Below are 11,534 nucleotides of genomic sequence, written 5' to 3' on the forward strand. Positions count from 1 at the left end.
CTTTCCTCTTTTTAATGTGATATAATTCTCACCTACCACATGAATTTCTACCTTTCCTTCGAATTTTTACTTCCCATGTGATATAATTTGCAACTACCACCAAAATAATTTTGAATTTGGTATTTGGTAGTAAGAAACTTTGATTTGCATCTTGGATTTGTTATGTTTTTTTTTTTTTTTTTTTTTTTAGAAAAAAGTATTTTTTTCTATAAAATGGTCCCCTTTCCTTGTCCATTCCTCATTCTAACTTTTTTTGAGTGAAGTGAGTGGGTTTTGAGTTTCTAGAGCCTTTAGGTTTTTCTTAAAGTTCTTCTTGTTCTTGAAGTTCTTCATCTTGATCTTGAAGATCTTCATCTTGTTCTTGAGGGAGGAGTTATTTGGAGAATTTGATATTCTTGTGGGCTTTTATGCAAATTGGGCAACTTTCTGGGGCTTCTTGTGATTTCTAAAAATATGACTGAAAGGAGAAAGAGAAAGACTTTGGGAGAAGTCTAGCTTGACAGTTGCAACAGTTCTTCCCACAAGGATGAGGGCCTGGCCGATTAGTACTATAGGCAGACTCTTCATAATAGTCGCAATCACATTTGCAACTCCGTATGGGGTTCCTGGGTAAGTCTTTACATTGTATTCATTATTTTAATTATCTTTTATTCTTGTTTTATTCTTGTTTTATTTTTTTTTCTTTTTTTGTTATTTTATTTTTTTCCTATTATTTTATTTTTATTCTTTATTTCCATTAGCATAAGGGGAGGGAACCACCTACCCTGGCATTGTATGGCCATATGAATATGGTTCAGTCATGGCATAGGATGCTTCCTTATAGAGTGAAGGAGATAGTCAATGCATCATACCTGTGCTGGCTAGCCCTTGTAGAGACTTGAAAGTTCAACCCAACATTGGTAGGGGCCCTGATGGAGCGGCAGTGGCCGAGTACTCATTCTTTTTAGTTCAACCCCAGCATTGGTGGGGGCCCTGATGGAGCAGCAGTGGCCGAGTACTCATTCTTTTCATCTCCCTATTGGCGAGATCACCATCACTCTTTTGTGCTTCTATGCATTTACAGGCATTCCATTTGGGGGTAGATCCATGACCCTACCCAGGATTTTGATGGTAGGGGAGTTCGCAGACCTGACTGGCATTACCATTATGGCCAGGTAGACACACATCTACCTAGGGGAGGTTAGTGCCTGATAGTGGAAAGTCGGCCTAGGGGAGAATCCAGGCAACATGTCTCAGGTGGCCTATTCTTTCTTGCTATTTGTTGTGTGTCAGTGCCTCTTCAGTGACCTGCGAGGGGGAGTAGATATCTGCCTGGTGTTCTTCCTCCGAGATCTTCGTATAGTAGATTCTTGGGACTAGGGTGGGGCCACCTATGTATATCTCTTGCGGACCCTAGACTTGCTGTCATACGGAGATAAGGGCCTCAAGGGGGTAGGCTATGTTATTCAGGTAACCTTCCTTCTTGTACCCACTTCCTTTCATTAATTTGGATTGCATTCTCTTACCTTAATCTCTTGAAATAGCCCTAGTGCTTTGAGCACTTGGAGACCATAGCTCCCAGACTGAGGGACCCTCAGGCATTCTTCTTCCCTGTATCCAGGAGGTGGGGGGACAATCAGGTGATCAGGGCTCGACGCCATCCTCCGGGGACCATTACTCTTTCTCTTTTGAACAATCTCACTGAGGTATGCCACATTTGCCACTGAAATTCCTTCTATCGTGTGTTGTACTTACTTTTCTTTGGATTTGCAGATCACCTGGAGACCATTGCATTGCCACATATTTTTAGATTCTAAAGGATTCACACTGGCCAAACACTTATCCTAGAATCGAGTCTTTTTTGGGGCCATATCTAGTATTCGGGAGAGAGAGTGGTACCCCAGTGGTTGGATATCGAGTCATGCCCCACTCCCGGTCTTCCTCCACCCACAATGCAATGCTTAGAGATCATCCCAGCAGATGAGATGAAGCATTTGGGTGATGGAGTATGGGATGAATCATTTCTTGATCAGGATAGGGACTACAGAGCCTTCCTGGAGGAGGAGACAGTATGCACCCCTCTCGGTCCTGATGGTCTAGTGGTATGTTGCCTTTCCTTAAGTATTTCCTACAAATTCTTTCTGGTTTTGGTCTTAACTGATGCTCTTTCAGGGGAGAGTACATTGTGTAGATCCTTCGACTGTTCGGTCACATGCCAGTGCTATTGATCCTTCACAAGCGGGACCCTCTACTAGTGCAGGTGGGTCACTCAGAGTTGCTAGCATCCCCTTCCATGGCTTCCCTACTTGGAACTATCCTAACACAGCCAACCCCAGTCTTCCTCATCTTCTGGAGCAGAACACAGATGTAGACGCTTCCCTTGGGTTGCCTACTCTTTATGATTATGTGAGTATCTGATCATCCTTCAATTAAATCTTGACTTCCTCTAGCTGATATGTTCTTTCTCAGGTGTCTCCAGAGATCTATTCTAAGATCAGGAGGATGCACTATAGCCTGTGTGAGGTGATAGTTGCCAAGGTATTTCATACTTTTCCCTTTTCCTTTCTTTTTTCCCTTTTTCTTTCATTATTCTTCTTCTTGATCCTTTCCTATATTCCTTAGGATGGGAGGATTGCCGCCTTGGAGAGCCAAGTTGGTTCTAATAAGTGGGAAATCGCACGGCAGGACGCACTGATTCAGCACATGACCTAGAGGCTAGAGTAGGGTGGACTAGTATTTGCAGGTTCCTCGGTACTCCATAAGGATGATTCAGGGTATGGTTCAGACGATGACTTTTGACCCATAGGGATTTGTTCCTGTATTTCCTGTAAACACAAACACATGTATATTTTTCTTTTTCTTTTTCTTTTCCCCTCCCCCTTGTTTGTTCATCATTTTATTTTAGCATCTTATGAATGAAAACTTACCTTTGGTACAAAGTAAAACTTTTCTTTTTTATTTTTATTTACAATGTTTAGGCATAATCAATTCCATAACTCAAGTCATAATTAGAATAATCGGGATTACACGAGGATCCAAATACTTCCTCATTCTATTACCAAGTGAATTATATGAAAAGGGGAATAATTTTCCTATCATAGATAGGATAGGTGAGTAACAAGGTGGGAAGACAACTCTTGAGGTGGGTGAAAGTTCACTAACTCCTCTGGGTCCATTGCTTTGAGCCCATAATGTCGGTTGATGTATGTAGGCAAGTAAAAGGATGTGCGAGTCAATCCCATCAACTTGACATAATTGTAGCCAGGGGTCTGCATTAGAAAATCTTTTTATGGCCTCCCTGGGCACCTCCATGAGATATCTTGCATAGTTCTTTCCTACAAGTACTTTTCCCAATCAGTGATGAGGTCGAGTTCTAGAACTTCCCTCTTATCCTGGTAGTAAAGGGCTATGAGTGGGCCTCCTTTTAATGGCTTGGTTAACTTTAGTTTCTCTAAGAGCCAAATCTGAAAAAATAGTAGGACTCCCTTGATAATGATCTAGTCCGAATCTATGGCCATGGCTCATGTCATTGAATCCCTTGAGTGTTTCTATAAGAACCATAGGGATGATGTCACCTCCCTTCTTCAAATGTTTTACTACCTCAATCAGAATGGATGGTGCACCACGTCCAGGAGTGCAAAGAACATAATGAGCTATCATACAAAGTAAATAATCATCTTGTGATCTTTGTTGATGGATTCCTCCCATTGGTAGATATTGGATGAAGATCTGGGCCACCTTCAGAATGTCGATCTTCCCATACCTGACTAATTGCTTCACTTCCTCTTCTTTCCATGCAAAGAAGTCCTAAATTTTCTCTGAGTAATCTTTCTTTAATGTTGGTTGGAACAAACTACCTTTGGGTGGAGATAACATACAAACCTAGAATTCTACGAGAGTTGGGTAGGTATCTACTAATCCAAACTAAATACATGCACATTGGCATCCTAGTGTTGAGGCACCTATCAGAGTAATTGGTGATGTAGCTTCACACATCCAATTCGGCCACGAAATGACACATTCATGGATTCCAAGAATCCTGGCACCCTCATGCCTATGTCTAAGGTCTTCCTCAATGTCTTATCTAATGAGCCTATGAATTTTCTTGAAACTATCACAAGCAAAGAGATATAATGATTTATCAATGCATTAGTCATTAGCTAATGACTTAAACAAGCCTTTACCACTATTGCATCAAGCTCTTCTTTTTTTATTGATCAAGGGTGGGGAATAAACTGGCCTTGATAAACTGGTGTCGGGTGGTGATTTTCTTTTGGGGGATAGAATCTTGGATAAGAGTTGATGGACCATAGGTGAATGACAGGTACCTAATGGCCTTGCATGCCGTGATTCTTGGGGGATAAAATCCTGGAGAAGAAGTGATAGACCAATGGGTGAATGATAGATACTTAATGGCCTCTCATGCCAAATGAAAATTCTTGGGGGACACAAACTATGATTATCTTTTAAGATACTTTGATTATTAATCAAGGAACCAATTTATTGCCTTTGGATGGTTGAGACCGCACTTGCACATGTCAAGTTGCCTATGTATCCCTCGAAAGGAATCAGGTTTGATGTATTTTATGCTATTCACCCTTTTAGACATAATATTTCTTGAGTTGATCCATATTGACCAGTCTGGGTATTTCTTCGCCGTTATGGTCTATGAGTTTCACAGCTTTGCCTGGTAAAATTTCTTTAACAGTGAATAGGCCGCTCCAATTGGGCTTGAATTTTCCTTTTGTGTCATGAATTGGGTCTCTTTGTTCTCAAAGAACAAGTTCGCCCACCTCTATGTGGTGGGGCTTCACATTTTTGTTAAAGGCCCTGGCCATTCTCAGTTGATACTTCTTCAAATTATTTATGGTCTTTATGCGCCTTTCATTAAGAAAATTGAGCTTGTCTTGTTTGGCCTTCACCCACTCTTCTTCAGGTAGCTGACTATCAAAAAGCACCCTTAGGGATGGTACCAGGATTTTCATGGGTAGAAACTCCTCAACCCTATATACCAATGAGAAAGGGGTTACCCCTGTCGAGGATCGTACAATAGTCCGGTATTCTATAAAGTAAGGGATAACTTATCCGCCCAATCCTTGTGTGTATCTGCCATTTTCTACAGGATGACTTTAATGTTCTTGTTGGCTGCTTCCATTGCCCCATTGGTCTACGCCTATAAGTGGTAGATCGATGCCTTTTGATATCGAATTTTGTGCAGATTTTGTCGACCTTACCCCAAAAATGGGATCCCTGATCTAATATTAATTTTTAAGGCACTCCATACTAGCTAATGATGTTTTCTTGAATGAATTTAGCCACCTTAGCAAATGTGAGGACCGCATAGGATTGAGCTTCTACCCACTTGGTGAAATAATCAATGGCTACCAAGATGAACTCGTGACCATTAGATGCCTTAGGGTTAATCTTTCCAATGATGTCGATGCCCCAAGTGGAGAATGGCCAAGGTGAACTAAGTGAATGCAACTCTGTTGGTGGGATATATATGATATTAGAAAATATCTAACACTTGTGGCATTTCTTGATAAAGTCCATGTAATATGCTTCCATTGTGTTACAGTAATATCCCAACAGCTTAAGGATCTTCTTAGATAACATCTTCATATGGGGTCCACAAAGACCTTGATGAATTTCTTTCATGATGGTTTTAGCTTGTTCTTCATCCACACACAACAACTGTATTCCATCATAGGATCTCTTGTATAACAGATCTTCTTAAAGAATAAACTGGGTGGCATATCTTCTCAGAAACTTCTTTTCTCTATTAGTTGCTACACCCGGGTACGTCCTTTCCCTAATGAAATCCACTATGTGAGTGAACCAAGATCGACCATCCATAGTAAGAGAGTTCACTAAATTCTGATAAATGGCTCTGCTTCTTTGTTCTACCAAGAATGGTCGAACACTAGCCATAGGGTTGCATTTTACCATGAAAGCCAATGTTGCAAGGGCATCAGCAAACCTATTGTTATCTCTCTGGAAGTATTTGAACGAGATCTTCTCAAAGTATTCAATTACCTCTTCCAAATGTTCTTGATATGGCTTTAGCTTTTCATCTCTAGTTTTCCACTTTCCTTGCATCTGAAAAATGACAATGGATGAATCTCCATACACCTTGACCCTTTTAACCCCAATGGTCAGGGCCATTTCTAGTCCCAAAGCATGAGCTTAATATTCACTAATATTATTGGTACAGGGGAAATCGAGGCGGAATGATGAAGGTAAATAAAGACCGTCAGGAGTGACAAGCAATATTCCCGCCCCATATCCCTTCTGATTGACTACCCCATCAAAGAATAACTTCCATTCATTAATTGTGTCTTCTTCTTCCATCGTTGTGATTCTTTCATCGGGAAAGGCATCATCTAAGGATCCTCCATCTTCTGTGGGGTGGGAAGCCAAATGATCGGCTATAACCTGCCCCTTGATAGATTTCTGAGTAACATAGGTGATATCAAATTCTAATAGTAAAAGCAACAAATCGGCCATCCTTCCTGTTAAGGCTGGCTTCTTGAAGAGGTATTTGATGGGATCCATCCTTGAGATTAATTGCACTGGATAGGAAACCATGTAGTGTCGTAACCTTTTAGTTTCCCAAATCAACGCAGCACAGGTTCTTTCCAAAGATGTGTACTATGTCTCAAATTCTAGGAACTTCTGGCTGAGGTAATATATGGCATGCTCTGCCCATTTTCTGTCTCCTTTTGTGCTAGCAAAGGGCCCATAGAATACTCTCCCACAGATAGATACAATAGAAGTGGTTCTCCTTCCACCGACGGTGTCAATACTGGTGGGTTCATGAGATATCCCTTGATTTTGTCAAAATCTTATTGGCAATGGTCATTCCATTTTGTGGGCTGATCTTTCTTTAGTAGCTTGAAAATTGGTTCACATATTGTAGTCAACTGAGCTATGAATCTGCTAATATACTGGATGTGACCCAATAATCCTTATATTTGCTTCTCCGTCCGAGGTGTGGGCATTTCCTGAATTGCTTTGATTTTGATAGGGTCGACTTCAATGTCTCTTTCACTTACCAAGAAACCTAACAACTTTCCTGCTACTGCCCCAAATACACACTTCTGAGGGTTCAACTTTAGCTGATACTTCTTGATTCTTTCAAAGAAATGCCTCAGTGTGGGAATATGCCCCTGTTGATCTTTTGACTTTATCAACTGTATTCCATCATAGGACCTCTTGTATAACAAGTCCTCCTGAAGTATAAATTGGGTGGCATATCTCCTTTGAAACTTCTTTTTCCTATCAATTACTGCACCCGAGTACTTCCTTTCTCTTATGAAATCCACTATGTGAGCAAACCAAGACCGACCATCCACAGTGAGAGAGCTCACCGAATTCTAATAAATGGGTCTGCTTCTTTGTTCTACTAAGAATGGTTGGATCCTAGCTATATGGTTACATTCTACCATGGATGTCAAGGTTGCAAGGGCATCAGCAAACCTATTGTTATCACTCTGGAAGTATTCGAACGAGATCTTCTCAAAGTGTTCAATCACCTCTTTCATATGTTATTGGTACGGCTTCAACTTTTCATCTCTGGTCTTCCACTTTCTTTTTGTCTGACAAATGACAATGGATGAATCTCCATACACTTTAATCCTTTTCACTCCAATAGTCAAGGTCATTTCTAGTCCCAATGTACAAGCTTTATATTTAGTAATATTGTTGGTACAGGGGAAGTCGAGGCAGAATGACGAAGGCAAGTAAAGGCTATCAAGAGTGACAAGTAATATTCCCGTGCCACACCCCTTTTGATTAGCTGCTCCATCAAAGAACAACTGCCATTTATTAACTGTCTTCTTCCACTATTGTTGTGATTTTTTCATCAGGAAAGGCAACGTCCAAGGCTCTTTTGTCTTCTGTGGGGTGGGCAGCCAAATGATCAGCTATAGCTTGCCCCTTAATAGATTTCTGAGCAACATAGGTGATGTCAAACTCTGTTAGTAAAAGTAGCCACCAGGCCATCCTTCCTATTAAAGCTGGTTTCTTGAAGAGGTACTTGATTGGATCCATCCTGGAGATTAGACGTATTGGATAAGCCACCATATAGTGCCGCAGCCATTTTGTTGCCCAAATCAGTACAACACCAGTTTTTTCTAAAGATGTGTACCGCTTCTCATACTCTAGAAACTTCTTGCTGAGGTAGAATATAGCATGCTCTGCCCCCCTCTTTGTCTCCTTTTGTGTTAGCATGGAGCCAATGGAATATTCTCCCACTAATAAGTACAACAAAAGTGGTTCTCCTTCCACCGGTGGTGTCAATACTGGTGGGTTCATAAGGTATCCTTTGATCTTGTCAAAAGCTTGTTGGCATTGGTCATTCCATTTAGTGGGTTGATCCTTCTTCAACAACTTAAAAATTGATTCACAGATCATAGTCAGTTGTGCTATGAACCTGTTGATATACTGGATGTGACCCAAAGATCCTTGTATCTGCTTCTCAGTCCGAGGTGTGGGCATATCCTGAATTGCCTTGATCTTGATAGGGTCAACTTCAATGCCTCTTTCACTCACCAAGAACCCTAACAATTTTCCTACTGTTGCCCCAAATACACACTTTTGAGGGTTCAACTTCAGCTGATACTTCTTTATCCTTTTAAAGAATCGCTTTAGTGAGGGAATATGCCCCTATCGGTCTTTTGACTTCACTATCATGTCGTCCACATAGACTTTCACATCTTTGTTCATCATGTCATGCAATATGGTCGTAGCTGATCTTTGATAAGTTGCCTCAGCATTCTTTAGTCCAAAAGACATCACTTTGTAACAATAGGTTCCCCATGGAGTGATAAAAGTTGTCTTCTCACGATCCTCTGGGTGCATGCTCACTTGGTTGTATCCTGATAATCCATCTATAAATGATAATAAGGCATGACCCCACTATGTTATCCACCAATACATCAATGTGAGGTAATGGGAAGTCATCTTTAGGGCTCACCTTGTTAAGATCTTAGAAGTCTATGCACATTCGTACCTTGCCATCCTTCTTTGGTATTGGTACTATATTAGCCAACCATTGGGGGTACTTCACTACTTGTAGAAACCCCGCATTCCATTGCTTCACAACTTCTTCTCTGATCTTCTCACTCCATTCTGGATGCATCCTTCTGAGCTTCTATTTGACCAACTTTGCCCCAGGGTAGGTTAGCAAGTGGTGTTGCACAATGTCGGAGTCTATACTAGGCATATCCTCATATGACCAAGCAAAGATTTTAATGCATTCCTTCAAAAGACTAATCATCTGTTATGCTTCTTCATTGTCTAGGGTGGTATCAATTTTTACCTCTCAAAGGCATTAGTCAGTTCCTAGATTAATAACCCGGGTATCCTCATGGATGGGTTAGGCTTTCTTTGGTTTGCACTATTTTATTAACTCTTGATATTTATTAAGATCATCATCAGAAAAATGAGGCAAGTATACTTCAAATAAAAAATTTCATTCATGAAAGAAGGATAAATACAACAGTTGCTCAAGGTCATGTGTAGGGTAGTTTTGCTCATATGGCTTCAGCTGTCGGGAGGCATATGCTACCACCTTCCCATGCTATATGAGAACACAACCAAGTCCTTTCCTTGAAGCATCACTACAGATCACAAATCGATCTTAACTTAAAGGAATAGTCAAAACAGGCACAATCACCAACCCCTATTTCAAGTCTAGGAAGCTTCCCTCACACTCATCGGTCCATTCAAACTGTGCATTCATCTTTGTTAGCTTAATCAAAGGTAGGCAAATTCTAGAGAATCCCTCTATAAACCTCCTGTAGTAACCAGCCAGTCCTAAGAAACTTCTGTTCTCTGTCACACTAGTCGATCTAGTCCAATTAAGTATAACCTCAATTTTGCAAGGATCCACTAAAATTCTATTTTCAGAAATGACATGTCCCAAAAAGTTTAGTTGGTTCAGAAAAAACTTACATTTATTAAGCTTGGCGAACAATTTATCTCCTCTCAACTTCTGAAGTACTGCCCTTAGATGTTCTTTATGGTTCTCAATACTCTTGGAATATACTAGTATGTCATCAATGAAGACAATGACGAACCGGTCTAGAAACTTATGGAACACCTGGTTCATTAGGTCCATAAATGTAATTGGGGCATTAGTCAACCCAAATGATATGACTAAGAACTCATAATGTCTATACCGAGTTCTAAACGCAATCTTAGGGACATCTTCTACTTTTATCCTCAATTGGTGATAACCGGACCTAAGGTCAATTTTGAAAAATACCTTCGCACCTTGTAACTGGTCCAAAAAATCATTAATGCCAGGCAGTGGGTACTTATTTTTATGGTGACTTTGTTTAGTTCCCTATAGTCTATACATAACCTCATTGAGCTAACTTTCTTCTTCACAAATAGGACTGGTGCTCCCCATGGAGATGTACTAGCTCTGATAAACCCCTTGTCTAAAAGTTCTTGTAATTGTACCTTTAATTCCTTCAATTTTGTTGGTTCCATTCTGTATGGAGCTTTTGAGATTGGTGTCATGCTAGGAACAAGCTCTATAGAGAACTCTATCTCTCGATCTGGTGGCAACACAATTAAGTTTGAGGGTAGCAGCTGGAGATGGACTGATGTCTCTCTTGGGGGGGGGAAAGGACTTACATCCCATATTCTCTCCTCTCTCTTTCTCTTTCATATGAGGGGAGGGGTTCGTGTAATGTGTTCTTTGCTTGTGGGCCCCGCACCATCGTATCACCGTTTGGAGATACATGGAGGATTATTTTACAAGAGTGTGAAATATGGGGTTTGATGATGGTCCAATATGGGGTCGAAATCATACAATTGGGGTTTGGAGTCACCACCTAGGGTCACGGACCTAGGATCTGGGGGTGGGCTAGTTTCTTGAGAAAAGTCTTGAAAGTTGGTCTGGTCTAGTGATTTAGGGTAAGCGTCAGGTTATAGAACTGGGAAGGTGTTAGGCACCCATTCTGCCTGGTTCAACCGGTCTTCCTGCTAGATGCTTGAGAATGAACATTTTTCATAATTATTACTATTCCACATGTATGGCTAAGTTATCACACATATATACATTAATTGAATTCAAATTACTATATACACTAAAACAAGGTTTATATAAAGTCTACATTATGACAAGTTGGTTGAGAAATTATACATGAACTTAACCCCTGTTTCGGGTCAAGAGGGGTGGGCCCCTGATTATTACTGGTTTGGACTTTTTTCTATGTTTCTCCTCGCTTAGAGGAAGATGGTCTTGACCTCCATCTTCCTTTCTTGAGAGATGTTGATTGTGATAGTATGCGGGTAGGGTTTTGGCTAGGAACGGTTACTTTCGGATTTGGATTTGGACAGAGCTTTGGCTAGGGAAGGCTATTTCTATATTTGGATTCAGACAGAGCTTCGGTTTGGGGAGGCTATTTTTGGGCTTAGGATGAGATGGTACTCTGACAGAGCTTCTGTTAGGGATAGGCTAAGGGAGGGCTAGATTGAGGTGGCACTCCGACAGAGCTTCAGCTGGGGATAGGCTAGGGGAGGGCTAGGTTGAGGTGGCA

Source organism: Macadamia integrifolia, chromosome 14 (assembly GCF_013358625.1).
Source record: "Macadamia integrifolia cultivar HAES 741 chromosome 14, SCU_Mint_v3, whole genome shotgun sequence".
Taxonomy (NCBI): Eukaryota; Viridiplantae; Streptophyta; class Magnoliopsida; order Proteales; family Proteaceae; genus Macadamia; species Macadamia integrifolia.